The sequence below is a fragment of the Mustelus asterias genome, chromosome 11, assembly GCF_964213995.1.
Source record: "Mustelus asterias chromosome 11, sMusAst1.hap1.1, whole genome shotgun sequence".
NCBI classification, from domain to species: Eukaryota; Metazoa; Chordata; class Chondrichthyes; order Carcharhiniformes; family Triakidae; genus Mustelus; species Mustelus asterias.
In genome coordinates this window covers 55,314,609-55,330,443 of record NC_135811.1, presented here as the reverse complement: position 1 = coordinate 55,330,443, position 15,835 = coordinate 55,314,609, and the positions used below count along the sequence as shown (strand labels likewise).

The 15,835-nt window shown below is 44.4% G+C and overlaps 1 protein-coding gene across 6 annotated transcripts in view; it reads left to right on the top strand.

Annotated features, from left to right (window-relative positions):
- The window catches only part of fam13c (family with sequence similarity 13 member C), a 181,423-nt gene that overhangs the window by 40,836 nt on the left and 124,752 nt on the right, over positions 1–15,835 (top strand). For 2 of the 6 annotated variants that reach the window (XM_078223618.1, XM_078223612.1), the window contains exon 1: positions 7,360–7,482. The exons of 2 other annotated variants lie outside the window; for them this stretch is intronic. The gene's annotated coding sequence lies outside the window, so the exon portion shown is untranslated. Of the gene's footprint in view, positions 1–7,359; positions 7,483–15,835 lie in introns of those variants that run through there. 2 more of the 6 variants (XM_078223616.1, XM_078223613.1) reach the window with 2 other exon arrangements.

The window sequence follows — 15,835 nt, the reverse complement described above, 5'->3', positions numbered from 1 at the left end:
TGCCACACTCCAGCGCCTGTTCGGGTCAATGCACCAAACCAGCATGTCTTTCAGACTGTGGGAGGAAACCAGAGCACCCGGAGGAAACCCACGCAGACATGGGGAGAATGTGCAGACTGATATGTTTCTCAACCTCATACTCCCCACCTTTTCCCTGTAACCTTTGCTCCCCTTACCAGTCAGGAACCTATCCATCTCTGCCTTAAATACACTCAATGATCTGGCCTCCACAGCCTTCTGTGGCAATGAATTCCACAGATTCATCACCCTCTGGCTGAAGAAATTCCTTCTCATCTCGGTTCTAAAGGATTGTCCCTTTATTCTGAGGCTGTGCCCTCAGATCCTAGTCTCTCCTACTGATGGAAACATCTTCCCCACGTCCACTCTATTCAGGCCTTTCAGTATTCTATAAGTTTGAATGAAATCTTCCCCTCATCCTTCTAAACTCCATCGAGTACAAGACCCAGAGTCCTCAAACGCTCCTCAATGAGAAGTAAGTAACAGTTACTCATTTCACAGGCAGCCCTTTCTCCCCCAGTGTGCTTAATGAAAGAAGGAGGTGAAAAAAACAATTCAGTTCACAATGATACGTGTGACGACTCTGGATATAATGGAGCTCACAGTGGCAACTCTTTGTTAGAGCCAGTTTGGGGAGGTTGATTCAAACTTTAAAACATGGTCACTTCCCCATTAATAATGTCGAATGTCAACCTCTGAAAGGGTGTAGCCTTCAATCAGGCCTGGCGCTGAAAGTGTTAAAAATGAAAAGCATGGCATTTTCAGCTTTGTGAGTTTGACTGCACACTAAATCTTTGAATCATGGGTGACTCAGACGAGTACATTGATCACATAATGCTGACCATGTGAAACCCTCCCTTCATATTGCAAGCATCATATAGTGTTGAGTAAATAGAGGTTTCTGCGAAATGAAACCCTTATTATTCCATATTTTCCCTTATTGCTTCCTCCTCCCAAAGCACCAGCAGTGTAGAAAGAAATGATAACAAGAACCTGATGGCTTGTTTTTTTTTAACAATGCAGCTTGATTGTAAAAACATCCTTGCCTACACTGGACCATTTTGTGACTCTGTTGTTCTTGCAATCACATAGCACTTCTTATATGTATGTTGGTCTTAGCAATATTTTCTCTCTGGTCACCTTGTGTCTGTATCTAATGTGGCATAATCGATGTGCTATTGGGGATAACGTCTTAGCAAAAAGTTAACACAATTGAAAATTCAACAAGGGAAGGATTGAGAGTACATATGGAGTTGTTGACAAGCCATAGCTATCAGTCCATATCAGTTCAGTCACAATAGGTCCAGACATGCGTCAGGGGAATCCTGGTGGTGGAGAGCTCTGAGAACCATGGCTCCAAAGCCATCTTTTTCTTCTCAAGTCTGAGAAACATGCCATGTACGTAGGTTAGAGGGATTAGTGGGTAAATATGTAGGGATATGGGGATAGGGCCTGGGTGGGATTGTGGTCGGTGCAGACTCGATGGGCCGAATGGTCTCTTTCTGTACTGTAGGGTTTCTATGATTCTATGATTTCTATCTATCATTAAATCCATAGAATCCCTATAGTGCAGAAGGAGGCCATTTGGCCCATCGAGTCTGCACTGACTCTCCGAAAGGGCACCCCACTCAGGCTCTTCCCTCCGCCCTATCACTGTAACCCTGCATATTTACCATGGCCAATCCACCTAACCTACACATCTTGGGACACTAAGAGGCAATTTAGTATCGCCAATCCACCTAACCTGTGCATTTTTGAACACTAAGGGGTAATTTAGCATAGCTGATCCACCTAATCTGCACATTTTTGGACTGTGGGAGGAAACGGGAACAGCCAAAGGAAACCCACGCAGACATGGGGAGGATGTGTAAACTCACGTCACCCAAGGCCGGAATCGAACCTGGGTCATTGGCATTGTGAGGCCACAGTGCTAACCACTATGCCACCGTATAAGTATATTGTATCACTATAGTACATCCCTTCATCTTCATCTCTGTCTGTAACCAAACTCAACTAACAATGATGCATCAAGAGAGACAAGAACATACTAATTAAATATTAATTAACTATGCAAATGATGGAGTTGAGGTAGAGATCAACCATCATCTAATTGGATGGTAGAACACACTCTGGAGTTGAATGGTCCACTCTTGTTCCAAATGTTTAGGAAATCTTTTTCTCGAAGTTCTAAACTATAACTCCTCTCGTTACAAGAATAACTTGGTGCAGTATTATATATTAATAGATCATCCTGCATTGACTTAATTCACTATTGGGTAAAACTGTTATAAAATCCCTGTTCTTCATTAACTCAAATAGCTCTCTCAAACTACCACAGTGTAGTCATAGAATCATAGAGTCATAGAGGTTTACAGCATGTAAACAGGCCCTTCGGCCCAACTTGTCCATGCCCCCCCTTTTTTTTAACCACTAAGCTAGTCCCAATTGCCCGCATTTGGCCCATATCCCTCTTTACCCATCTTACTCATGTAACTGTCTAAACGCTTTTTAAAAGACAAAATTGTACCCGCCTCTACTACTGCCTCTGGCAGCTTGTTCCAGACACTCACTGCCCTCTGTGTGGAAAAAATGCTCCTCTGGACCCTTTTGTATCTCTCCCCTCTCACCTCTAGTTTTAGATTCCCTACCTTTGGGAAAAGATGTTGACTATCTAACTGATCCATGCCCCTCATTATTTTATAGACCTCTGTAAGATCACCCCTAAATCTCCAACGCTCCAGGGAAAAAAATTCCGAGTCTATCCGGCCTCTGCTTATAACTCAAGCCATCAAGTCCCAGTAGCATCCTAGTAAATCTTTTCTTCACTCTTTCTAGTTTAATAATATCCTTTCTATAATAGGGTGACCAGAACTGTACACAGTATTCCAAGTGTGGCCTTACCAATGTCTTGCACAACTTCAACAAGATGTCCCAACTCCTGTATTCAATGTTCTGACCAATAAAACCAAGCATGCCAAATGCCGCCTTCACCACTCTATCCACCAGTGACTCCACTTTCAAGGAGCTATGAACCTGTACCCCTAGATCTCTTTGTCCTATAACTCTCCCCAACACCCTACCATTAACTGAGTAAATCCTGCCTTGGTTCAATCTACCAAAATGCATCACTTCAAACTTATTTAAATTAAACTCCAGTTGCTATTGAAAATCTCCAAGGACATCTTATTTGCTTAATTCTCAATTTACTTTTATTTCCAAACTCCAGTTAATCTTTTTTTATTCATTTGTGGGACACGGGCGTCGCTGGCTGGCCAGAATTTATTAAGAAGTTTAACAACACCAGGTTAAAGTCCAACAGGTTTATTTGGTAGCAAAAGCCACACAAGCTTTCGAGGCTCGAAAGCTTGTGTGGCTTTTGCTACCAAATAAACCTGTTGGACTTTAACCTGGTGTTGTTAAACTTCTTACTGTGTTTACCCCAGTCCAACGCCGGCATCTCCACATCAGAATTTATTGCACAGTAAGAAGTCTCACAACACCAGGTTAAAGTCCAACAGGTTTATTTGGTAGCAAATACCATAAGCTTTCGGAGCAATGTTCCTTCGTCAGATGGAGTGGTCTCTGTTCTCAAACAGGGCACAGACACAGAAATCAAATTACAGAATACTGATTAGAATGCAAATCTCTACAGCCAGCCAGGTCTTAAATGTACAGACAATGTGGGTGGAGGGAGCATTCAACACAGGTTAAAGAGATGTGTATTGTCTCCAGACAGTACAGCTGGAGACAATACACATCTCTTTAACCTGTGTTGAATGCTCCCTCCACCCACATTGTCTGTACATTTAAGACCTGGCTGGCTGTAGAGATTTGCATTCTAATCAGTATTCTGTAATTTGATTTCTGTGTCTGTGCCCTGTTTGAGAACAGAGACCACTCCATCTGACGAAGGAGCATTGCTCCGAAAGCTTATGGTATTTGCTACCAAATAAACCTGTTGGACTTTAACCTGGTGTTGTGAGACTTCTTACTGTGCTTACCCCAGTCCAACGCCGGCATCTCCACATCAGAATTTATTGCCCATCCCTAGTTGCCTTTGAGAAGGTGGTGGTGAGCTGCCTTCTTGAATCGCTGCAGTCCACATACTGTGCGTTAGTGAGGGAATTCCAGGATTTTGACCCAGCGACTGCGAAGGAATGATGATATACAGTGGAGTCCCGTTTTAACGCGATGGTTGGGGTCCATAAAATGTGATCGTGAATGTTATCGGGGTTGTGCTAAATCGGGGTCGCGCTAATTCACTAAACCGGAAATAGTAAAAAAAAAGGATCCATTGCGCGATCGCGTAATATCCGATTTCGCGCTAAATCGGGGCGCATAAAATCGGGGCTCCACTGTATTTCCAAGTCAGGATGGTGAGTGGCTCAAAAGTGCAGAGCAGGAACCATACCAAGCCGCGATACATTGGGAAAGGATGCTTTCTATGGTGCATCTGTGCAAATGAATGTTGTTGACAGGATAAATATCAGCCAAGGCACTATGAATAACTGACCTGCTCTCCTTCAAAATAGTGCTGGAGGTTCTTTAACCTCTAACCAAGCAGGCCAATAGGGCCTTGGCTTAACATCCCACCCAAAATACAGCACCCTCTGACAGTGCAGTGCTCTCCCAGCGTGGTATTTAGAGTTAGCCTTGATTTGTACACTCAAGCCCCAGAGTGGGACAACTCTGTAATTAGATAGAGTGCTATCTAAAAGAGAATTTCTCCTATCCCCGTGAATTACACAGATTAAACAAAATTTGCACGTTGGAAATGCATCATTAAGCTGCACCACAAAACGGTAAATGTATTAGTGGATTTTTTGGGAGTTCTGTATTTTCATTGCAAGCAGCCGCTCCAGAATACGATCTAACACTTGTAACGTGCTACATCCAAAAAAATAATGAAAGCACGGACACTGTTGGCAAGGCTACGGTGAATTGCCTGTGTAATACAGTGATAAAAACAGGAGCCTTTCCTTTCAATCATCTGCTCGTTTTAAGACTGGAAGTATATCCATCACTCAATCCGATTTTGTCGAGAAAGCTATGATATTTCAGTGTTGACCAGGGCATGAAGTGCTGAAAGATACAATGCCAGTGACCCAGGTTCACATAAAATAGAAGCAAAGAGTGGTTACAGTGCAGCTGGAGACCATTCAGCCATCTCTCTATAAGAGCAATTCAGCTAATCACACTCCCTCACCCTTTCCCTCGCAAACGTCTTCGGTTTAGGTGCCTCTCCTTTGCAAGTCGCGACAGAATTGTCTCAGGCAGTGCACTGTGTAAAAAGGGGGTGCTGCGTCAGCACTCTATATTCTCCTTGGCTCAATGCACAATGGCAGTAGCTACATTGAAAATCCTGCAATGTAAGTTAGGTGGCTCTGTCTCTAGTATCCTGTAAGTGAGGTGTGCAATGTCATAGAGGCAGAGAGACATAGATATGCAGCATGGAAGCAGGCCCTTCGGCCCAACTCGTCCATGCCGACCAGCTTTCCTAAACTGAACTAGTCCCATTTGCCTGCATTTGACCCATATCCCTCTAATCCTTTCCTATCCATGTACCTGTCCAAATGCCTTTTAAATGTTGTTTTACTCATGGCTTTATTCTGTTTTCCTGTTTTAGAATCATAGAATCATAGAACCCCTACAGTGCAGAAAGAGGCCATTCAGCCCATCGAGCCTGCACCAACAACAATTCCACCCAGACCCAATCCCCGTAACCCGACATATTTACCCTGCTAATCCCCCTCACACTAAGGGGCACTTTAACATGGCCAATCCACCTAACCGCACATCTTTTTTCCCAATCTCTGAAACATCCTTTCATTGTTTGTATATTTGGAGATGGAGTTTTGTAATGAATAATCCAAACCAGCTATGTTGGTGCTCGCTTGTCTCTTTCTGTCTGTATTTGTGGGAAAATGATAATGTTGTATTGCTCCAATCCTTGAGGGTTTGTTGCGTTGTTTGGAACAATAGGAAAAGTCTTCAATGCCAACAGATTAAAAAGGGGCCCATTTTCCGATCCTGCCTGCCGTGGGAATCATTGTGGGCGGTACGGATAATTTAACAGACCATTCAAAGGCCTGTTGACTTTCGGCGTAAATTTCTGATCCCCGGATCGGGATTGGCAAATCTCACCCAAGGTCTATCATAGAACCATAGATTCCTACAGTGCAGAAGGAGGCCATTCAGCCCATCAAGCCTGCCCGGACAACTAAACCACCCAGGGCTATCCCCGTAACTCCACATATTTACCCCACCAATCCCCCTGACACTAGGATTAATTTAGCATGGCCAATCAACCTAACCCGCACATCTTTGGAGGAAACTGGAGCACCCGGAGGAAACCCACGCAGACACAGGGGGAAGGTGCAAAAGCCACACGGATGTGATCTGAGGCTGGAAATGAACCCGGGTTCCTGGCCCTGTGAGGCAGCAGTGCTAACCATTGTGCCACCGTGTCGCCCATAACCCCATGTGGCCTTTGGGATTCTTTTTGCCAATCACTTGACGCCTGTGTCCTCTGGCTCTCCACTGTGTTTCTCGCTATTTGGGCCAGTGCTGGGAAAGTTCTATCATGTAGGAACATGAAGATGAAGTGGCAGAGAAATTCATGTACAGATTCAGCTTTAACTGGCAGAAATGATCTACCTGCTTTATATTGACCTGTTGTTGAGCTCAGTGGGTAAACAGAAGATATCCCCTCATTTCTGATAATTAAATCGGGCGATTAACCAATGGAATTTTGGACCTTTTAAGCAGAATTGTTTTATTTGCTGTCTGATCAATATTTTAATGAGCATCCAAAATGATATCTGTGCTTGCAAGTGACATGAAGCGGTAGGGATATAAATTGGAGCACAAAGTCCTTAGGCTGTTTTTACACAGCGCACTGCACTCAGACTCCAGTTTTACACAGCTGGTTGGCATTGCCATGAAGCATATCTGCTCTGCACAACAACCTTGCGATTAAAGAGACACTTAGAGATATGGTAAGTACCCATTAGAAATGCAGAGTGGCGCCCAGAGGGTTTATCCGTCAAATATTCACCCTGTTAAAGCTCAAGGCTGTGTTCGAATCACTGGATGCATGGAGTTGGCGTGGCTCACATGAAGCGGGCTCTGTCCTGTTTGGTAGGGATGCTAGTATGTGTTGAAAATGCTTTTGGGTGTTGGTAGGGAGTTTAGTATCTCCTAGTGCCCATGCATGTGACCAGCTGGTCACATGAAAGATTATTCCAATGCCCTCATGGAAAATTAGAAACTGGCACAGAGAGAAAACAGGAAACAAGCCAACCCGGATTTTGTTGTTTCAGAAGGGTGTCTGAAGCCAGCAGGAGAGGTTTGATCTTCTGAAAGGTTATTGCAGTGTGGTAAGTACAGTTGCTTGGCTAAGCACTACGTTGAGAGGAGTGTGTGGAGGATTAAAAATAAAGTGAAAAGAAAGGCTCATTCAAGGTATGTAATCACTCAACACTGACAGGTCTTTTCAAAATTCATGCTTATTTTCAGTAAAGTTCTGCTGATTAATATTGCGAAGTAGCTTGTAAAATATTTCACTGTGCTGGAAGCTTTTGTTTGGTTTTGCTGTTGACATGGTGTAGTCATCAGTGAATGTGCGGGGGAGGGAGGGAAGGGGAATTTCATTGCATCTAATATTGTTTTTGATTTGTAAGCAGCTGTGTAAATGGACTTTCGCATTTTTCCTCTGTATCAAGATTGAACTTTATAATAAACTCCTTGACTCCTTGAAGCAGCGCAGTGGTAACATGAAGCAGTGTAACAGGTTCTGGACATGATGCAGCATTTCAGACAGAGCTGATAGCTATTTCTAGTCCCGTACGGATTAGCAACATTTCAGCCTGCTCTAAACTTGCAGAATGTGACTCAGCGCGAATGGTTTTTCTCTCACTGAAGCTTGCATCGCTGTCTACTTTATTCCCCACATCCCCCTAGTCGAACATCCTTCTGTATTATAGCTCCTATACGGAGAGCTTCAGACTTTCTCAAGACTGTAGCAGTGTGGACCGTCCTGAAGAATGTCCACTCCGGCAGCGTTTGAGAGTGCATGACTAACACTCTGCAATTACACTGAGCTAATAGACCATAATGGATGTGAGCGCTCCTCAGATTATTGATCTCACTGACCCACTGCAGCTTTTCTGGCTCTTGCGTTTTGGATACTGCCTCCAATAACACAACGCCAGTCGAGTAAGTAATCCCTTACATTGCACCTGCTTTTGAGATATTTTAAATGATCGTTTGCGAGTGCGTGTATGTCTGTGTGTGCGTGAACAAATGTGTGTGTGTCAGTGCGCGTGTGTAAATGAATGTGTGCGCCAGTGTGTGTGTATGTGAGTGAATGTATCTATGTGTGTGTGAATGAATGTGTATGAGTGTGTGAGTGTGAATGTGTGAGTGAAGGTGGATGAGCGTGACTGTGTGAATGAGTGTGAGTGTGTGAGTGTGAATGTGAATGTGTGTGTGAATGAGTGAAGGTGTGTGAGCGTGAGAGTGTGTGAATGAGTGTCAGTGCATGTGTGAATGAGTGAGTGAGAATGAATGAGTATGAGTGTGTCAGTGGGTGTGTGAATAAGTGTGAGTGTGTCTGTGGGTGTGTGAATAAGTGTGAGTGTGTCTGTGTGTGTTTGTGAATGATTGCGTGTGTATGTGAATGAGTGTGAGTGTCTCAGTGTGCGTGTGTTGATGATTGTCTGTGTGTGTGTGTGTGAATATGTGTGAGAGAGTATGAGTGTGTGTGCGTGTGTGTGTGTGCGTGTGTGTGAGTGCGTGTGTGTGAGTGCGTGTGTGTGAGTGCGTGTGTGAGTGCGTGTGTGTGAGTGCGTGTGTGTGAGAGCGTGTGTGTGTGCGTATGTGTGAGTGTGTGTGTATGTGAGTGTGTGAGTGTGTGTTTCAGTGTGTGTTTCTGTATGTGTGTGAGTGTGTGTGTGGGCGGGTGTGTGTGTGTGCGTTTATGAGTGTGTGTGTGTTTCTGTGAGTGTGTGTGTGAGAGAGGGTGTGTGAGAGTGTGTGTGGGTGTGTGTGTGAGTGAGGGTGTGTGTGAATGTGTGTAAGAGAGTATGAGTGAGTGTGTGAGTGTGCGTATGTGTGAGTGTGTGTTTCTGTATGTGTGTGAGTGTGTGTGTTTCTGTGAGTGTGTGTGTGGGCGGGTGTGTGTGTGTGAGTGTGCGTGTGTTTCTGTGAGTGTGTGTGTGAGTGTGTGTGATTGTGTGTGTGTGTCTGTTTTTGTGAGTGTGTTTCTGTGAGTGTGTGTGTGTGTGTGTTTGTGTTTTTCTGTGTGTGTGTGTGTTTCTGTTTCTGTGTGTGTGTGAGAGTGTGTGTGTGTTTCTGTTTCTGTGTGTGTGTGTGTGTTTCTCTGAGTGTGTGTGTATTTCTAGGTGTGTGTGTTTCTGTGAGTGTGTGTGTGTGAGAGTGTGTGTGCGGGTGTGTGTGTGAGTGAGGGTGTGTGTGAATGTGTGTAAGAGAGTATGAGTGAGTGTGTGAGTGTGTGTTTCTGTATGTGTGAGTGTGTGTTTCTGTATGTGTGTGAGTGTGTGTGTTTCTGTGAGTGTGTGTGGGCGGGTGTGTGTGTGAGTGTGCGTGTGTTTCTGTGAGTGTGTGAGTGTGTGTGATTGTGTGTGTGTGTGTTTTTGTGAGTGTGTTTCTGTGAGTGTGTGTGTGTGTGTGTTTTTGTGAGGGTGTTTCTGTGAGTGTGTGTGTGTGTGTTTCTGTGTATGTGTGTTTCTGTGTGTGTGTGTGTGTTTCTCTGAGTGTGTGTGTGTGTGTATTTCTAGGTGTGTGTGTGTTTCTGTGTGTTTGAGTGTGTGTTTGAGTGTGTGTGTTTGAGTGTTTGTGTTTGAGTGTATGTGTGTTTGTGTGTTTCTGTGTGTGTTTCTGTGAGTGTGTGTGTGTGTGAGTGTGTGTGTGTGTTTCTGTGTGTGTTTCTGTGTGTGTTTGTGTGTGTGTATGTGTGTATGTTTGTATGTGAGTGTGTGTCTGTGAGTGTAAGTGTGTGTGTGAAACAAAACATGTACAACAAGGCATAAAGCTCACAAAAGTGAGCAGAATTGATTAATGTAAATACTTGTGCGATTAGGATAGCCCTCAGCTTAAATCCTGGAGATTAGTATATGTGTTCATCTGCATGCCTCTGAGTGGCTTCCTTACATAAAGTCATTTCTGAGCTGCTATGTAGAGCTGGTAATGAAACTCTCATTGTGACCTTTGCTCATAGAGTGTGATTTGCTGGAATCTCCGGCATGGATCTTATGGAGGCTATCAATAGTGATAAGAGCTTTAAAAAGCATTTTATCATTGAAAAATAATGATTAGATTTCTCTTAAATTCAGATACCTAAGCATTAATAATCTTTTATTAACCAGATAAAATTTAAACATATAATGAAGCATTGTCTCAGATTTGGAGTGGTCAAAGTGCGAGTTGTAATTGTAGATACATTTAATACTTAATTTGGAAGCATTTCCAAAATAATCCAAATAATTGGCAAGCCAATCACATCAGATAAAGCAAGATACTGTAAGTTGAGCCCAATGAGCAAGTCATAAAATATCTGGCAATGTGGTACTTACAATGGGCTACTTAATGGCACATAAGTAGGGCATTCAGCCCATTGTATCTGTGTCAGTCCTTCAATTTGTCACGAGGCTATGGCCTTTTATTTTTGAAAATATGATTTTTCAAATTTAAACTGACCAGAAGGTTTGAAATTTAAATTGAGACAGAGCAAGCTGCTTCAACTGGTTGTTTCTGGTGAGAGACAAAGTAATCACCCTGAAGCAGGGTAGGAAGAGAAAGACATTTCCTATAATCCAGATACCCACTGAAACCCGTAACTGTCTCAGGAGGAGACATTAAAAATGCAAATACTCGATATTGAAACAATGGCTGCCACAGACAGACGCTCCCTAAACTTAGTGAAACACACAGTGGGTGAAGTATTTCAAGGCAAGGCTGCCCAGCCACCAGAGAGAGATTGCAAATGACACAGGCAGTGTCAAAAAGTCTTCAGCAAAGGAAACAAGTTGAAGGCTGCTCTCTCCCTCTCTCGCTTTTGAAATGTGTGTCACCCGATTTGACTGTTGATTTTACCAGCAACCTTTCAGTGAATCGAGATCTCATAATATTTGCAACAGCTTCTACATCTATCCGTATCCAAGAAACCAGCGAATTCATATTGGCCACAGCATTTAAAATCTACACTTTGAGGACAATCAAACGATACTTAACTGTATATCCTTTTACCTTCTTTATTTTCACCCTAACTTCCCATATCGCCATGTGTATATTTATGTGGAATGTGCATGTGTGTGTATATGAAGTTGTGCATGTATGTGTGTGGAGTGGCGCATACGTGCTGAGTGGTATTGTGTGCATGTGTGTGTGTGTGTGTGTGTGGAGTGCTGTAGTACTTTTGTGTGTGTGCGTTGAGTTGTGCTGTATTTGTGTGCTGAGTGATGCAAGTGTATGGGTGCATGTGCGGAGTGGTGAATGCATGTCTTTTTGTGTGTATGTGTTGAGTCACGCAATGTGTGTGTGTGTGCGTGTGTGTATTTGTGTGTGTGTATAATTGGACAAGAGCCGAATACTCAACATCACATTTTTATTCTTCTTGTGTTTAGGGGCTAATAAATTTGCTCGATCTTTGACTCATAAAAGGTTTGTTTGATTGGCTCTGTATTGCTTACAGCTGAAATGGTTAAATACAGTCTGAAACTTCAACCTTTGTTGTGACTAGCCGTGGAGGTTGAATAGAGAGGAACCAGGACACCCCCCACTCACCTGGACATCTCAAATTGGATTTTCTTCTTTCAGCTTCTCCCATTTTGCTTGGGGCCGCCACAATGCTCGCTGATCATGTTCTCCATCTCCAGTCACCCTCCAATCCCGCTGTGTTTAAATCCCTCACACTCCAATTTCCATCTGGCCTTTCTCTTCTCCTCATGGTGGCACACTGGTATGGTGGTTAGCACTGCTGCCTCACAGCGTCAGGGACCTGGGTTCAATTCCCGGCTTGGGTCACTGTCTGTGTGGAGTCTCCCCGTGTCTGCGTGTGTTTCCTCCGGGTGCTCTGGTTTCCTCCCACAGTCTGAAAGACGTGCTGGTTAGATGCATTGGCCATGCTAAATTCTCCCTCAGTGTACCTGATGCACCATCAATTGAGCAAAGACTAGTTTGTATGCAAGAACAAATAGGCTTTTATTAGCAAAAGACTTGGAGCGCACCCATGCCGATGAACTGGTCCAGACTGAGGCAGGGGGGTGGGGAGCAGTCACCTTTATACCTGGACCAGGGGGGGAGGAGTCTCGGGTAGGGCCGGCAGGGATGTGTCCAGGCATGTCACATATACAGGTAATAAGCTAACAGTGGTTTACCACAGTATCCGAACAGGCACCGGAGTGTGGCGACCAGGGGATTTTCATAGTAACTTCATTAATGTAAGCCTACCTGTGACACCAAGAAATAAACTTTAAACTCCTGGCAGCTCCATCTCCATCACCTATCTCTCCTCATTTTCTTTCTCTCTGCACCACAGGTGATCCCACCATTTCAGTCTCTTCTTGGCTGCTGTCTCTGATGCTCCCAACGTCTTCACTGGTCCCCTGAAGTGCTGGTTCCTGATTTTGTCCTTTGTTACTCCGCATGCCCATCCCAGCATCTGTATCTCATCAGTGTCCCGTCACTCTTCCTCTCCTCTTGATGTTGGCAGGTTTCTGCACCATTTAACAATGTCGGTCCCACAGTTGTCCTGTAGATGCTTCCTCTCAGCCAGAAATTCTTTTCTACCACATTCATCCCCACTGCACTTCTCCTGGTTACTGCAAAGAGTTGCTTCACTTCCGTTTCCACATTTCCATCTTCTGCTGACCCCCGGTACTTGAATCTACAACGTAACCTAGAGGACCAGCATCTCACCTTCCGGTTAGGTTCATTACAGCACTCAGGACTTCAAACTAAGTTCAACAACTTTAGACCGCCAACCTTTTCCCCCATATTAATTCCTTACTATAAAAATATCCCACACACGTATTGTCTCAATATAAACCCTCCCCCACTCCCACACCAGGTCTTTTGTTCTTGAAGTTGCTACACTTGCCTGCAATCTCTCACAGCTACACTTCAATATCTAACACATTCTCCCTCCTTTCAGTCCTGACAAGGACTCGAAACGTTCACTCTGCTTTCTCTCCTTCCAGGCGCTGCCAGACCTGATGGTTTTTTTCCAGCATCCTCTGTTCTTGTTTCAGACTCCAGCGTCCGCAGTATTTTGTTTATTTTACAGGAAATGACTCACTTTCTCCAAATTGTCAGCCAGAATCTTTAAACCTTTGCTTAGATCCTCACCTTTCCGCACCAGTGGATCTTCAATTGGAGCTATCGACGCTAATTCCATTCCCCTGTCTTTTCCCTGTAATCTATTGCATATATCCTATTGGATATATTTCCAGATGCTCATCCAATCCCTGTTTAAATAACCTGAAACCTCTATCGATTTGTGGCTGTGTAATTCCATGTTGTAAAAACCCTCTCTGCTAAAGCTTCCCTCTCCTTCAATCTAATTACAATCCAGAAACTATAGTCTTAAATTGATTTGTTAATTAATATAGAAACATAGAAACAGGAAGAGACCATTCGGTCCTTCAAGCCTGCTCCGCCATTCATCACGATCATGGCTGAACGTTCAACTCAATAGCCTAATCCTGCTTTCTCCCAATAACCTTTGATCCCATTTGCCCTATGTGCTATATTTAGCCACCCCTTGAATATAGAATGATAATCCTTCAGTGTTTGCCCCCTTGAAATCTGCCATCATTTCCAAACACCTTCCCTGTTCCAGTGAACAAGCCTCAAACTGTGAGACTTTCTTCATCGTTATAAACTCTTGCCTCTGATAACACTCTAATGATGGTACATTGTACCTGATCCACTGCTCTGAGAGCCTTCTTGGCACGGCATGATGGCACAGTGGTTAGTCCTGCTGCCTCACAGCGCCAGGGACCCGGGTTCGATTCCCGGCTTGGGTCACTGTCTGTGTGGAGTTTGCACATTCTCCCTGTGTCTGCGTGGGTTTCCTCCGGGTGCTCCAGTTTCCTCTCACAGTCCAAAGATAAACAAAGAACAAAGAAAATTGCAGCACAAGGAACAGGCCCTTCGGCCCTCCAAGCCTGCACCGACCATGCTGCCCGACTTAACTAAAACCCCCTACCCTTCTGGGGACCATATCCCTCCATTCCCATCCTATTCATGTATTTGTCCAAGTGCCCCTTAAAACTCACTATTGTATCTGCTTTCACTACCTCCCCCGGCAACGAGTTCCAGGCACCCACCACCCTCTGTGTAAAAGATTTGCCTCGTACATCTCCTTTAAACCTTGCCCCTCGCACCTTAAACCTGTGCCCCCTAGTAATTGACGACTCCACCCTGGGAAAAGCTTCTGACTATCCACTCTGTCCATGCTCCTCATAATCTTGTAGACTTCTATCAGGTCTCCCCTCAACCTCCGTCATTCCAGTGAGAACAAACTAAGTTTCTCCAACCTCTCCTCATAGCTAATGCCTTTCATACCAGGCAACATCCTGGTAAATCTTTTCTGTACCCTCTCCAAAGCCTCCACACCCTTCTGGGAGTGTGGCGACCAGAATTGAACACTACATTCCAAGTGCGGCCTAACTAAGGTTCTATAAAGCTGCAACATGACTTGCCAATTTTTAAACTCAATGCCCCGGCCGATGAAGGCAAGCATGCCGTATGTCTCCTTGACTACCTTCTCCACCTGCGTTGCCACTTTCAGTGACCTGTGTACCTGTACACCCAGATCCCTCTGCCTATCAATACTCCTAAGGGTTCTGCCATTTACTGTACATTTCCTATCTGTACTAGACCTTCCAAAATGCATTACCTCACATTTGTCCAGATAAGATGTGCAGGTTTGATGGATTGGTCATGCTAAATTGCCTCTTAGTGTCAGGGGGACTAGCTAAGGCAAATGCATGGAGTTATGGGGATAGGGCCGGGAGGGATTGTGGTCGGTGTAGACTTGATGGGCCGAATGGCCTCCTTCTGCACTGTAGGATTCTATGATTCTCACAAAGGGATGTGTAGAGCTAAGGTCTAGCTATAATGTCTTTCCAAATTTAACATCACTTTCTTGCTTTTATTTTAAGGCCCCATCTATATAATATAAGATCTCATTTGTACTCCGCTGCCTACAATACTTCTGTTAAACATGTGCATGCCCACACCTCTGGATCTCTCTCTGCCTCCAGTTAATACAAAATGATCACAGGAGTAGACACTTCATTGACAGAGAGGTGAATGAGTGCACTGTAATATTGATCCTGAAGGGAATTAAACACAGCATTGCATTGCACTGAATAGGAGTGGCTTTATCGATAAATAATTGGCATGTAGTGGACTCGGTTTGTGATCATCTGGACTCCCTGCTCCTTGTACTAACTTGTGAACCTGATAATCCCTCACTGTTTACCCTCTCTAAGTTAAAGTTAATTTATTAGTGCCGCAAGTAGGCTTACATTAACACTGCAATGAAGTTACCACGAAAATCCCCTAGCTGCCACACTCCGGCACCTGTTCGGGTAACACTGAGGGAGAATTTAGCACGGCCAATGCACCCAACCAGCACGTCTTTCAGACTGTGGGAGGAAACCGGAGCGCCCGGAGGAAACTCACACAGACACGGGGAGAACGTGCAGACTCCACACAGGCAGTCACCCAAGTGGGGAATCGAACCCTGCCACCCCAGTTTTGACATTCTCTGCAGGACTTCCCTTTG